Here is a 14,760-nt window from a genome sequence, read left to right as displayed (position 1 = left end):
GTAAACTTAGTATGCAAGTTCTAAATGTTTCTGGACGAGGTATTATATGTTTTGTTGGCCCAAAGATTGTCTCAACAAACTTTGCATATGGATCATGTTTTTAGTTTTATTGTCTGTAGTATATTAGTTTTCAGGCACTATTGGTTTTTGTTGGTTGTTCGATCCTTTTTTTTTTTTTTTTTTTTTTTGGGGTTGCTTTGCTCTATATTTAATCACATCTTTAAAAGTTAATGATGCACTATTAGGTTTTTTGTTACCTTGAGATTTTGTTGTTTTGCAGAGTAGCAAATGATGCAGTATCAAGTTCAAAGTTGTTACGAACTCCGGCATTTCTTTTAGTTTTTCTCTTCTGTTGAGTAAATGTATGTTTAATTTATACCAAAATATAGAAAAATGTGCTGATGCAGTGGTTATATTTTCGATCATATTTGTTACATGATTATTACTGGTCTTGTTTCTAGCAGCGTTTTGTGTTTCTTATCATCTGGTATGAATATATTTTGTTTGGAAAAATAAATTTGTGATTCTGAAATTGGAAAATCACTCCTGTAAAAAGACAATGTTAAAGGAGGAAGTTTTCATTCAATATGTCCTTTATCTACTTTAAGTTTGTATAATGTTGAATTTCTGTTGTATATTATGGATTCTCTCTAAAAGAACTCCAACATTGTGTATGCTGCCATTTCTTATTATCCTTATGTGTTTCCACATTAAGTTACATACTTAATCCATGATTTTTGTAGTTTCAATGCATGTTTGTTTGCTTTGATTTTTGAGTTACCCTGCAGTTTTTATAAGAGATATTGTGATGATTACGTGAACTTGTGAGTGATTCCCTACAACTATGACAATGTCTTCTGGAAATTCAAAGATTGATCACTCCTTTATATTTACTCGATATTTGAAGGGCTTTTTGTGGTCTTTTTTAGGAAAATTTTGATGGTTACACTAAATTATGAATGGTGTTGCTCAACTGTGAGATTACGTTCTCAAAATGCTAAGATTTGTTACTGTTATTATGTTCCATGTTTGTTAAAAAACCACTGAACCCGAAGGCTTATAGTGTGCACTTTCATGTGGAACTGTGGAACAAACACTGTCACAACAACAAATGCTAATATAACCGCTAACTTTTTTATTGTAATTTAATTAATACAATCGAGGGATTAGAACATGAGACCAATTAGTCAACTTGGTTATAATACCTTTTTAAGAATTTGGTTTAACTCAAAAGCCTAAGTTGACAGGTAACTGGCTCAACTATGGTATTTAAGCACTAATACTGAGATTAACTATACATGGGAGTAGCTGCAAAGGCAATCTAGTTTTGGTTAGGAATCCGGAGGCATGGACAAGGCAAGCTCGATAGGCAATTTTACATGCTCGAGAGAATCTAAAGGATGATTTCATTCCATGTTATGGATGCTTAAATTATGATATTCTTTATGCTTGTCTGAGCTGCTGTTCAAATAACTAAGATTTGGTGGACAATATGTCTGTTATCAATCTTTCTGCTTTACCAAATCTTTAGCTTACAATTGACATTGTTCACCCTTCTGTTTCACTTTGTTCTGTAATTGTGCTTGGATCATTAACAGTCATGCTCTTACTTTCTGCTCGATTTTTATCTTCAGTGACAAACAAAAGATGGCATCTGAGCTTGTTAATTCTGCAACGAGTGAGAAACTTTCTGAAGTGGATTGGGCAAAAAATATTGAAATTTGTGAATTAGTTGCTTGTGACCACAGGTATAACTTGTGGAACACTTTCTCGCTTTTTTTTAATCAGAAATGAATACATATAATGTTTATGTATGGTTTTGGTTCATTCTCATTTTTGCCTATTTATTTTCAACTGGTTTTGTTGATGAAATAGGTTTGGTTACAAGAGCTCAGGCTGAGTTTATACTGTGCCTCAGCTTGTAATATCTTTCCTAGCTTGGTTTTTTGAACTTTTGAGTATCATGCAAATAATTTTGTTATAAAGCTGTCTAAAGCAAAAATGTTCATCTTTATGTTGCGCAGTTTTGTGGTTACGCATGCTTGCTCTGGTTTTTGGACAACCAAATATCCAATTTCTCTTGTTGAGTTGTTATTGTAATTTCCTTGACATGGTTTTGTGGTTTCTTACAATTCAGGCAAGCTAAAGATGTGATCAAAGCCATCAAAAAACGCTTGGGGAGCAAAAACTCAAACACTCAATTATATGCAGTTATGGTGAGCTCTTGCTTTTTGTTTTGCTATATTCGTGGAGCCTTGATATTTACGTATTAAATAAAAAAGATTAGAGAAGTTCATAATACAGTAAAACTTCTCTATAGTCATAATGTTGAGACTAATTAATTTTATTACTATAAAGAGGTTATAATTTAATGGAAGTGTAGTTACAAAAATTATAGTTTTGATTTCTTATTTTATAATTCATGTTTTAGTAGTACAGTAATAGGATTTCAATTCATATTTTAGTAATATTAGAATTTCAATACAACGTTTCAATTGCCTACTTTTGAAATGGATAAAAGATAGTTTCTTAGAACCAACAAAAATAAGTGTCATTGATGGAATTGTAAATATAGTTGATGCGTGATCAATTGATGTGAAGCCATTGACAATTGTCAATGGTTTTAAGCGCTACAAAATAAGGACCACTAATGTCAATGAATGTAAGTTATAAATAAAGTGGATGAGAAGAATAAAAGAGTCACTATAGAATTGAGTGATCAGATTCGACAAATTCACTATACTGATTGAATGGATATTAATGTCTTCTTCGATTATCCAAATGAACAACAAATCTTGTATACTTTAACCAAATGAGAAATCATTGTTGCAATTAGACAAGAAGAGAAATGAAATAATCCTAAGGATAATAGTACGAAAATACAAAAAGTCTTATATCATGAGGCTCTAAACATGCTTGAGAAACTAAAAATATTTTGGCTTCAACAAGAAAGTATCAATGCTAACGAGTTATTACGTACTCATAAGGTAAAAAATGTGATAACAACTCTAAAATATAAATCATTATTCTAAATAATTTTAAATAAATATTTTATTTCATTTTAAACCTTTAATTTTACATAATATATATTTTTTTGTAATATATAGATAATTATTACTATGTAGAGACAACTTTTCTTAAGGTGAGAATTAGAAAAATTATAACTTATTACAATGTAGAATTTATTTTTATTTATAACTATCATAAATTGAAACTAAATTTTTTTATGATTATATAGAGTTTATTCCTATATAAAATATAATTATAGAGAGGTTTTAACGTATATGATAAAGTTTGTGAAAAAATTAGCAAGTTGTTATTTGTTGCAGTTAGAAAAGCTTAATGATAAAGCTATAAAAGGAAAAAGAGCTGCCTACACCCCCAGAACTATTTTCACTCTCGTTTCCATTTCACCCTCTCTTTGTCTGTCTCTTTATAGTTTCAAGTCAATTGCTTCATTATACTCAAATGCTGAAGCTATTTAGGGTTTATCAGTTCTTTCTTAATTTTCTTAACGTCGTTTCCATGTTCCTCACTGTCTTCACTGGTACGTCGTCGTTTTGCTCTTTTTTTTTTCTTTTTCTTCATTTTTTTAATTATTTGTGTGATGTTTTGATTTGTTAATTATTTGTGTTTGTTATTTGAGATCTTTGTGTTAAGTTTTCTTTTAACAGTTTGGGATCTGGAAGTGCTAGAATTTTATGGTTGTAAGTTGCTTTGGTTCTTCAAGTTCTGTTTGGTTGATGAGAAAATAAGCCAGGAAGTCAGGGTAAATCAATGAAGTTGAAAATTTTTATGTTTGTTATCGTTTGGATTTGCAGTACTGGAGTTCATTTGTATGTAAACAGTTAAATAAGTAGCAGTAAGCTTTGAAAATTTTTCTTGCTACTTTATGCTGTGGCCTATAACAGAAAGAGGATTGTATGGTGAGAAAACAGATTGTTTGATGTTGAATATCTTGGTTTTTTGAAATAATTAGAGAATAATTTCAACATTCTGGTTGTTTCATTGGCTTTTTTTTTTTTTTTTTTTTTTTTTTTTTTTTTTTTTTTTTTTTTGCATTTGCTTTTGAGCAAACTTCAACTATGGCTGTACTATATTTCATTTGAGCATATGTTTGAAAGTGTGTGAATTGGGCCTGCGAGTTGCATTTTGAAATCTGTTGAAATATGTTTGACTGGGTATCTATTGATAGAGGAATTATGTCACAATTCGGTATGGATGTATGATGTGAGACTGAAATTGTTCAACATTTACTGTAAACTTAGTATGCAAGTTCTAAATGTTTCTGGACGAGGTATTATATGTTTTGTTGGCCCAAAGATTGTCTCAACAAACTTTGCATATGGATCATGTTTTTAGTATTATTGTCTGTAGTATATTAGTTTTCAGGCACTATTGGTTTTTGTTGGTTGTTCGATCCTTTTTTTTTTAATTTTGGACTTGCTTTGCTCTATATTTAATCATGTCTTTAAAAGTTAATGATGCACTATTAGGTTTTTTGTTACCTTGAGATTTTGTTGTTTTGCAGAGTAGGAAATGATGCAGTATCAAGTTCAAAGTTGTTACGAACGCCGGCATTTCTTTTAGTTTTTCTCTTCTGTTGAGTAAATGTATGTTTAATTTATACCAAAATATAGAAAAATGTGCTGATGCAGTGGTTATATTTTCGATCATATTTGTTACATGATTATTACTGGTCTTGTTTCTAGCAGCGTTTTGTGTTTCCTATCATCTGGTATGAATATATTTTGTTTGGAAAAATAAATTTGTGATTCTGAAATTGGAAAATCACTCCTGTAAAAAGACAATGTTAAAGGAGGAAGTTTTCATTCAATATGTCCTTTATCTACTTTAAGTTTGTATAATGTTGAATTTCTGTTGTATATTATGGATTCTCTCTAAAAGAACTCCAACATTGTGTATGCTGCCATTTCTTATTATCCTTATGTGTTTCCACATTAAGTTACATACTTAATCCATGATTTTTGTAGTTTCAATGCATGTTTGTTTGCTTTGATTTTTGAGTTACCCTGCAGTTTTTATAAGAGATATTGTGATGATTACGTGAACTTGTGAGTGATTCCCTACAACTATGACAATGTCTTCTGGAAATTCAAAGATTGATCACTCCTTTATATTTACTCGATATTTGAAGGGCTTTTTGTGGTCTTTTTTAGGAAAATTTTGATGGTTACACTAAATTATGAATGGTGTTGCTCAACTGTGAGATTACGTTCTCAAAATGCTAAGATTTGTTACTGTTATTATGTTCCATGTTTGTTAAAAAACCACTGAACCCGAAGGCTTATAGTGTGCACTTTCATGTGGAACTGTGGAACAAACACTGTCACAACAACAAATGCTAATATAACCGCTAACTTTTTTATTGTAATTTAATTAATACAATCGAGGGATTAGAACATGAGACCAATTAGTCAACTTGGTTATAATACCTTTTTAAGAATTTGGTTTAACTCAAAAGCCTAAGTTGACAGGTAACTGGCTCAACTATGGTATTTAAGCACTAATACTGAGATTAACTATACATGGGAGTAGCTGCAAAGGCAATCTAGTTTTGGTTAGGAATCCGGAGGCATGGACAAGGCAAGCTCGATAGGCAATTTTACATGCTCGAGAGAATCTAAAGGATGATTTCATTCCATGTTATGGATGCTTAAATTATGATATTCTTTATGCTTGTCTGAGCTGCTGTTCAAATAACTAAGATTTGGTGGACAATATGTCTGTTATCAATCTTTCTGCTTTACCAAATCTTTAGCTTACAATTGACATTGTTCACCCTTCTGTTTCACTTTGTTCTGTAATTGTGCTTGGATCATTAACAGTCATGCTCTTACTTTCTGCTCGATTTTTATCTTCAGTGACAAACAAAAGATGGCATCTGAGCTTGTTAATTCTGCAACGAGTGAGAAACTTTCTGAAGTGGATTGGGCAAAAAATATTGAAATTTGTGAATTAGTTGCTTGTGACCACAGGTATAACTTGTGGAACACTTTCTCGCTTTTTTTTAATCAGAAATGAATACATATAATGTTTATGTATGGTTTTGGTTCATTCTCATTTTTGCCTATTTATTTTCAACTGGTTTTGTTGATGAAATAGGTTTGGTTACAAGAGCTCAGGCTGAGTTTATACTGTGCCTCAGCTTGTAATATCTTTCCTAGCTTGGTTTTTTGAACTTTTGAGTATCATGCAAATAATTTTGTTATAAAGCTGTCTAAAGCAAAAATGTTCATCTTTATGTTGCGCAGTTTTGTGGTTACGCATGCTTGCTCTGGTTTTTGGACAACCAAATATCCAATTTCTCTTGTTGAGTTGTTATTGTAATTTCCTTGACATGGTTTTGTGGTTTCTTACAATTCAGGCAAGCTAAAGATGTGATCAAAGCCATCAAAAAACGCTTGGGGAGCAAAAACTCAAACACTCAATTATATGCAGTTATGGTGAGCTCTTGCTTTTTGTTTTGCTATATTCGTGGAGCCTTGATATTTTTTTTCCTTTTTATAGGAAGTAACATTATGGCACTGCAATGGCTGCATGATTTTCTTCCTAACATCTGGTTATCAAAACTTCAGAATAAACCTTGTAGAGTTCTGCTCTTCTATGGCTTATTATCACCTCTTTCATTATTATATGATTTTGCAGTTGTTAGAGATGTTGATGAACAACATTGGAGAACATATTCATAAACAGGTGATTGATGCAGGGATTCTCCCTATTCTTGTGAAGATAGTGAAGAAAAAGGTGCAAACTTGTTCTCTCATGCACAATTGTTGACCTCTGATTATTTCACATTGTTATTATTTAATTTCCTTTTCTTTCTTTTGTTACAGTCAGATATGCCAGTACGAGAGAGGGTATTCCTTCTTCTAGATGCCACACAGACCTCTCTTGGCGGTGCTTCTGGAAAGTTCCCCCAATACTATAATGCTTATTATGAATTGGTGGTGGGTACAGACATGAAACTTGTGTAAACCTGTATTCTTACTGTTCAAGAAATGGAACATGTGTGCTCCATAGAGTTTTCACTTTAATATATTTTTAGTTCAAATATGGTGAGAATAATCGTAAGTATATTGTACAAGCTTGAAAGCATATCTGTACTAATGCATAATTTTAAGAAGCTAAAATGGATATTTATGTGTTTTAATCATTCATAATTTTTTTTTTTTAATTTCTAGTATTGCAATATGCTATTTTGTTTTTATGTGGCTTATTAAAGAAATTCAATTCGAAGTATTTCTATCTGCTATATCATTGGAAATTTTCATGCATGACTTTTTGTCAATGAATATTCTGTTGATTAGAATCGATTGTTTTACTAAACTCACTGGCTGTCCTGATATTTCTGAGGCCTAAGGGTGTGTCTGTTTTCATTTCTGAATTATTTTGAAAAACGAATTTTAACGATGACAAGGATTTACTTTTTCAAGAACTGAGAGGCTTTGGCTAGATTTTTCTTTTATACAGTCACTGTGATTTGATGAGATATATGATCTTATACTTCTGCAGTTATTCTTTAATGTTTCATTTCAAGGTGTCATATTCGGAGGTTTTAAGTTTCAGCATCTTAGTGGCTTTTGTTCTTGAGCATTGTTTTGAAAAGTTCAGCATTTAATGTGAGAGTTCAGGATTCACTATAATTATTTGAATTTGTGTTCCTTTGTATTTTGGGTGATTTCTGTTTTCCTCTCCTTTCCATTTAATGTGGTTTCTGTTTTCGTATCTTTTTTTTGCCCCTTTTCTAAATATATTAGTGGGAAATATTCGATAAACAGAATTTGTTCCTTGTTCCCATTATTTATTTTTTATTTTTTGACTTTGCAACTGCTAAATCGTTTAACTTCTTGTTATTGACTCATCTTTATGTGCATAGATGGTTTAGTTGCTTGGGTGTCTTTTCAGTTGTAGTTTCTTTTCTGTCCAGTATTGTTGTTGTCTTTTGATGTACTTTCCTGATGAGAACCATTAACTATACGTTGGTGTTATTTTATATTTCCAGATAGTATGACTTTATTAGCAAATGAAATACAATTTAAGTTGTTATGCAACTGAATTTCTTCTTTTTCATTGTCTTTCTTCATATTTTCCAGAGTGCAGGCGTACAGTTTCCTCAAAGATCTAATACTGTACCACCAAGTCATCCTTCTTCACAAGTAAAGGAGAGTAGTACGCTTAATAGAGAACTTGCCGCCTCTAGACATGAAGCGAGTGCTCTTGCTCCACAGCCAGAGAATGTTCCGGAATCTAGGTAACTTTAGCAGAAGTTTTGAAAACATTTTTGGTTTTCTTTTTTGTCAACTGATGTTGCCTAAAATTTTATGTTAGAATTTCAGTTTGAACATATAACTATGTTTATGAGCGAGGTTGACATGCTCAGCTCTCTTACAGTTTTTATCTTTTCCTTAAGACATTTTTTCATAAGGTATTAGCTACATTTTGTTGTTTTGATAGGGCATGATATTATTTGACATAAAGTGGTCTACCTGCCATTTGTCTCTTCTTCTGCTTCCTTTTCTGATCTAGCTTGGTTTTCATGCCTCCTAGTTATGAATTTATTGTATACAGCTTTTCATGTATTTTAATGTTTGGTTTTGTGGACTTCTGAACCATGATGCCACCTCAATATGGAAGTGGGGCAAAAGAACTCAAGGATTCTATTTTTGTTTACCTGTTGCTGGGGCTCATTGGATATCCAAGTTGACAGTCAATAATGTACAAAAAGAGCCATCCCTCAAAAACGCCAAACCCACCTCTCCTCCCACCCATCCTCCATCCATAACAATTATAAATTTTCACACATCCAAGAGAAAAGAATGAAAATTATTGCCCAATGGCACTTTGGGCACTTCTTGCAGTTTGATGTTTGACAAAGGTGGATTTATATATGCAACAGATACAATAAAGAGCTAATGAAGGAACTGCTATCACTTATTCTACTATGCATTCTTTGTAGCTACTTTATCTAGGGTTTGGTGGGTCAGTGAAAAAATTATCTTTAGTTTATAATGCACACGTGACAATTGCTTGTTAGATGTTGACAGTTGAAGGTCGAGTTGGTTTTTTTTTTTTTTTTGTCTGGTTATGAATTGTGCAATTGTATAGTTGTTCTTCCGAAGGGATTGTGTTAGAGATCCCACATTGAAAGGGAAAAGGGTGGGTATGTGGGTTTATAAAGGCTTGGGACACCTCCCTTGGCAAGCGGTTTTTTCAAGGAGAGTTCTACCTGAGCTATGAAAGACCCATGGCCCAACCCAAAATTGTAAGTTATTGGAATGGGTTCCTGTCAATTGGTATCAGAGCATGATCGTGCGCCTATGTGGCAGGCTGACCTTGGGCCCGGGCTGCTACCCTGAGAAAGGGCATGGAGGCTGAGGGAAAGGGGATCCGGTAGTCACCCAAAGGGTAAAGAGGCCGACATGGATGTCGGTTGCGGAAGCGTAGTGGAATGTAGGATCTCAGATTGAAAGGGAAAAAGGCGTGGGCATGTGGGTTATAAAGGCTAGGCACCCTCCTTTGGCAAGCCGGTTTTCCAAGGAGTGAGTCTTACCCAGCCATGAAAGACCCTGGCCTAGCCCAAATTGTTAAGTTATTGGAGTGGATTCCTATCATATTCACTCGTTAATCATATAGAAAATGTACCTATTGATGTGTGGGTGTATTGATGTTTATACTTTTATCTTCTCGCTATGGTGAATGGTCTGCAGGGTTCATATACATTCATCATAAAAGCTGAGGAAAAAAATATTTAAGTATGGTGTAATTAGAAATGTTAATAATTCTTATAAAAAAAAAAAAGAAATCATATATAAAAGTTGTAGAGTTAGGTACTATTTGATAAAATAAACTTTTAGAGTTATAATTTGTTAAGCTCTTCCTATGAACTTGAGCCTTGTGGGATAATGCGTCTCAACATTGTATTAGAGCTAGGTTGATCAAAGAGGCTTGAGTTTGATTTCCTCTTTTCGTTAATTAATATAATTGTAGATTGGGCCATGTGTTGAGATCCATGTGATAATCTGTTTATAAAATCTGACCGTGAAAATGAGGTAACATGATAGACTAAATATTATCATTAATCTCCTTTTTAATTTTAAAGCTTAAACTTTTGCGATCAATGGTTACAACTACAAGGACATATTGATCTGCCAGAAGGTGTTGTGATGCCTACAAGCTAGTTCCTGTTAAAGAGTCTTGAAGTCTTATGTATATAATTTAATTTAGGTTTTTTGTACTTGATGTTTTGTTCTGTAATCCTATTCAAATTTGAAAGCGCTAATTAAATATGAGACATGAGACTAACGATGTCTCTGGCAAAGTTGAAGAACACAGTTTCCTGGATTATCTGTGGACTGTACCTACAAGCTTAGTGTGGGTGCCAGAGTCTTAAGCGCAATTGTGATTTATGAATTTGATTTGTATGTGGCATTGTTTCTTAGAATCTGTACAAAAGTGTCATCATGATTAATTCCCAGGCATGGTAAGTCTTGAATAGGTTGTCCATATTCTGTTTCTTACAAAATAATAAAATATCAATAAAAATATAGAAGAGGTATGTTTTCTGTATCAGAAATTACAATCAATGCATCTTTTTACTTGGTAAATACTAAGTAAATAATTAATTTTCACTTTTTCTAAATATATATTCTATTGTATTACATCGTGCCAAAATGATTTTCAGTTTGTACCTTTTAATACAGTATCATTAGAAGGCTAGTAATGCATTGGAGGTTTTAAAGAAGTCTCGATGCAGTGATTCTCACAATCCGGAGGTAGTTGGCGATCATGATTACATTTATGAATGAAAGTAACTGTTGTATTTGTTGTCTTGAAGTGCATCTTATGAATTGTAAATGAGTATTTATCATGCTGACATTTTGTTTTTTTCTAGGGTGCAAAGGATGAGTTTACACTTGATCTTGTAGAACAGTGTTCTTCCAAAAGCAGCGAGTCATGCATCTTGTAATAACTTCTCGGTGGTAGGGTTCCTGGATTCCGTTAGGGCTCTAATTATACATAAGAATTTGCTTTTTACCCACTATTTGCAACTGCATGTCTGCACTAAAGGTAATTAATTATCTTTTGATGACATTATTATAAACTCAACATGAGTGTGTGTCTGCAAGCAGTATGATTTGAGGGAGGAGGTTGCTCATTATTTTTATGTGCCGTGTCTTTCAAACTACAATTAGATGGATGTTCTGTGTGTGGTTTTCATTTCAGTGAAGGATATGCTATTTTCCTGAGAGGTGTGTGCGAGTTGGATGGGAAGAAATAAAGAGGATCAAACTCTGTTTTGTGTGTGCAGTCCTTTCTGTTCTAATTTAAGTTGTCATCTATAGATGTTACTAGTCCTGGATGAAATTTCTGTGCAAGTGAGAGAAGAAGGAAATGATCATATGCCTTTAGGGCAGAAAAAGAGGGGATAAATCATTTTCCCTTAATAATTCTTAGAATGTTATTCTAGAACTATTCTACATTGTCTTAAGAGCACCAATTCTTCCTAGAAGGGAACCATATTAAAAAGAAAAGGGTGATTTTGCTGGCAATTTGCCTGATGCAAATACCTACAGAATACTGGTATCTGGTGACAACGGCATGCATAGTACTATGGAAAGCTGGACTGGAGATAGTTGTTGTTGAGTTCATCTCGTCTCTGGATATTTCCATCCTTATGTATCTTCTTTTTGATCAAATAAATTTATCCCTTTGAGTACCCAAAAAAAAGAAGAGAAAAAAAGGACACTTCTTTGTCTTAATGGTAGAAGGGATAACATTAGTTGTCATTCCTTCTAAATCTTTCGAAAAGCAATATCCAAGAGATGCACATGCTTTGCGTGCACTAGTGTTTTCTTTGCTGTCTGAACTGATTCGTCTTCCTTACAAGGGTGAGAAGGTGGTTTCTCGAGCAATTGACTTGAATGAGCAGCTCCAGAAAGTTCTCACAAGAAATGATGCCCTTCTCTCGGGTAGGTCTATGCCAACTGCCCATAGACCTACCCAACTGCCAATCATTTTAACCATGAGGTCCATTCTGGCTAGGTCTACGTCAACTGCAATCATGTTAATCATGAAGAAGGGAAGAAGAGGAGGCTGAGCAGCTTTTCCGAAGGTTGTTTATGTGCATTAGCCCTTACATTAATTGGTGAAGATATTCCTGGTTCAACTGCTGTTTTCTTTGGGGCAGTGCATATTGTTTTATCTTTGACTCCAAAACTTGACAGGATGCGAAAAGGAAAAGCATGTGCAAGGCCCGAAGATGATGAGGACTCAGTAGAGCGACCTCCGTGGGCTTCTTGGATCTCAATTCCAGCTGATAGACTGAACCGACCACTATACGTCCAGTGCAGGCAGATCCATCACATGAAACTAATGCACAACTCTCAACGGTGTGCTTCCCCTCCACCGCAAAACATGTCGAGAGGAGAAGTTCTTTCAAGAGAAAAAGGTTGACAGTTCTGATGTTGCAGTCCATGAGGGGCCTCTCATTACACAGTCACGACGCCAGCAGTTCTCGCAGTGGAGCCTAGAATTTAGTGAATGACAACCAAAAAGAGATATATTATTGTTAAATGGGTTATGTGGTTTGTAATTAATGACAAGGGCTGGTGTTTTTCATTTTTTTTTTTTCAGTGTCTGGTGGTTGTTAGGGTTAAGCATATAGTTGATACTTCAATAAAGAGTATTTGTTTTAGTATAAAGGTTCTTTGTTCATAGTTTGCACTTTAAGCAAGCAATGACTCTTTTTTCCATTGAATGGGGCTGTAAAGGCCAAGGGAATTTTTTTGTATTATTAATTTTATATATTATGATTTTATTGAAACATGGTCACCGCCAACTTCAAGACTTGCTTGACCATAAACTCTTTGCGAAGAAACTAGATAAAAAGAAATGTTTTATAAAATGAACCGAAACCTTGATGAATGACTTTTAGCCCGCAAATGGAAATGGTATTCTTCTATTTAATATTGTACTTGTTAAAAGGTCAAATAAAACTTTCAATAAACCGTGTCTTCAAACAAAAACATCAGGGCCTGGGAGAAAGATTTCGATTTTGATATAGTTCATGAAAGTGATGATAGGATAGGATTTGAAATAGTCGAGTCACATTACTCTTCGTCCAAACCAAGAAAGCTGATGCAAAAAAGATTTTTATCTAATATTGATCAGAAAATAGAAGTCTATGTACATATCAAATGCCTCCAATTCTAAATCACTATTTATGAGTAACATTAATTTTTTAAAATGAAATCTTAAATTTATTGTTTCAAATCATTCATGTCGTGTTGAAATATCATTTATTATCTTAACATCTCAAATGATATGACGTCTATTAATCTTCATGATCAAAATTGATTTATTCTTTGACAAAAGTAAAATTTTCAGTATTTTATTTCCTTTTTCCAGTAAGTCTACTTCAAAAACGCACATGAATCTTCCACCGAAGTTTGAAGGACAAAGAAAAAATACTTGCAAGAAACCAAATGCCTTCTCATTAAACCTCTTAAATGGTATTTTAATCTTTTTGCGACAAAGAATCTAAAGATATTTCCATAATTTCAACCTGCGTTTGAAAAGTCAAATTCCTACCTTTTACCAACCCTGCTATATATGGTTTTGTTTCTCTCAGTCCCTATATCTTCTCAAACCTCTGCATTCATCTCCCAAAAATAGACTTGGCAAAACAAGTGGGTGGGTCGGGTACTGTCCGGGTTATACGGGTATAGGTCATATGGGTGCAGGTCCTTATACGGGGCAATATTTTGGACCCGTGCCCTACCCTATAAGGTACGGGGGGACCCATTTTTCTCTCTCCAGATTTTAGTTTTCTTTCACCCTAACAGTTTTTAGTTATGACAATTACACCCCAAAAATTCCTGCAATTTTAATTTTTTACATTTACACCCCCTAAATCAACTACTCTAATCAATTCAATTAAGATATAAACAAATATGACAAAATAAATAATAACACATAAACAAACATAGCATATATACAAAATACAAATACAACCAAATAAACAAATACAAAATCACTAATCACAATTACACAATAAACAAACAAAATAAGTCAATAAACTATAAATACGAATTAAAATAAACAAAACATAATCCAATATTCAACAAAAAACATTCTTGGACATCAAATGTTCATCCCACAGTGGGCGTGATAGAGTCTCTTAATTCTACAGTCTCGAGACAGTCAATGGCACATCAAGAGTCATCATCGAATCATCTTCACCTCATCATCTACAAAACAATGATCAATACAAATATTAATAAATGTAAATAATAAATATAAGAAAATTATGTAACATGTTACCTTCAAACTATATCCATATAGCCAAGTTCGAGTGCATATCAAAGATTCTGCATTTTTTGGTCGAAGTGAGTTTCGATATTTGTTGAGCACTTTACTGCCAATACTAAAAGCGGACTCCGAGGCTACGGATGTTATGGTATGGCATGAATCACAGCCATCATGGTAAGTATTGGATAACGATCAGATTGTTTTCTAATGATCGAGGGGATATCCAAATTCTGATATTTGACGCGATCAAACCTCATCTCTTCCAAATAAAGATCTAATTCGGATTTCTTAGTGGAAATGAAAACACTCTCATAGCTATACAAATCCTGCATCATTAAAGAGTTAATGTCAAAAATTAAAATTAATAAAAAACAATACTTTATTTATCATAGATATAAAAACTAAAAAGTATAGTGACTTACAGAA

The 14,760-nt window shown here is 33.3% G+C and overlaps 1 long non-coding RNA gene and 1 pseudogene across 1 annotated transcript; both read left to right on the top strand.

Moving 5' to 3' along the window:
* Positions 1–323: 323 nt before the first annotated feature.
* LOC116129848 lies at positions 324–2,253 on the top strand. Its single transcript, XR_004127960.1, has 3 exons — positions 324–362; positions 1,635–1,748; positions 2,138–2,253. It is a non-coding gene; the product is annotated as an uncharacterized LOC116129848 (long non-coding RNA).
* Positions 2,254–3,328: 1,075 nt separating this feature from the next.
* Positions 3,329–12,477, top strand: LOC116129812 (annotated as a pseudogene).
* Positions 12,478–14,760: the final 2,283 nt, after the last annotated feature.

This window comes from Pistacia vera, unplaced genomic scaffold, assembly GCF_008641045.1.
Source record: "Pistacia vera cultivar Batoury unplaced genomic scaffold, PisVer_v2 Contig214, whole genome shotgun sequence".
Taxonomy (NCBI): Eukaryota; Viridiplantae; Streptophyta; class Magnoliopsida; order Sapindales; family Anacardiaceae; genus Pistacia; species Pistacia vera.
The sequence above is the reverse complement of the archived record's forward strand: the minus strand, read 5'-3'. Positions and strand labels throughout refer to the sequence as shown.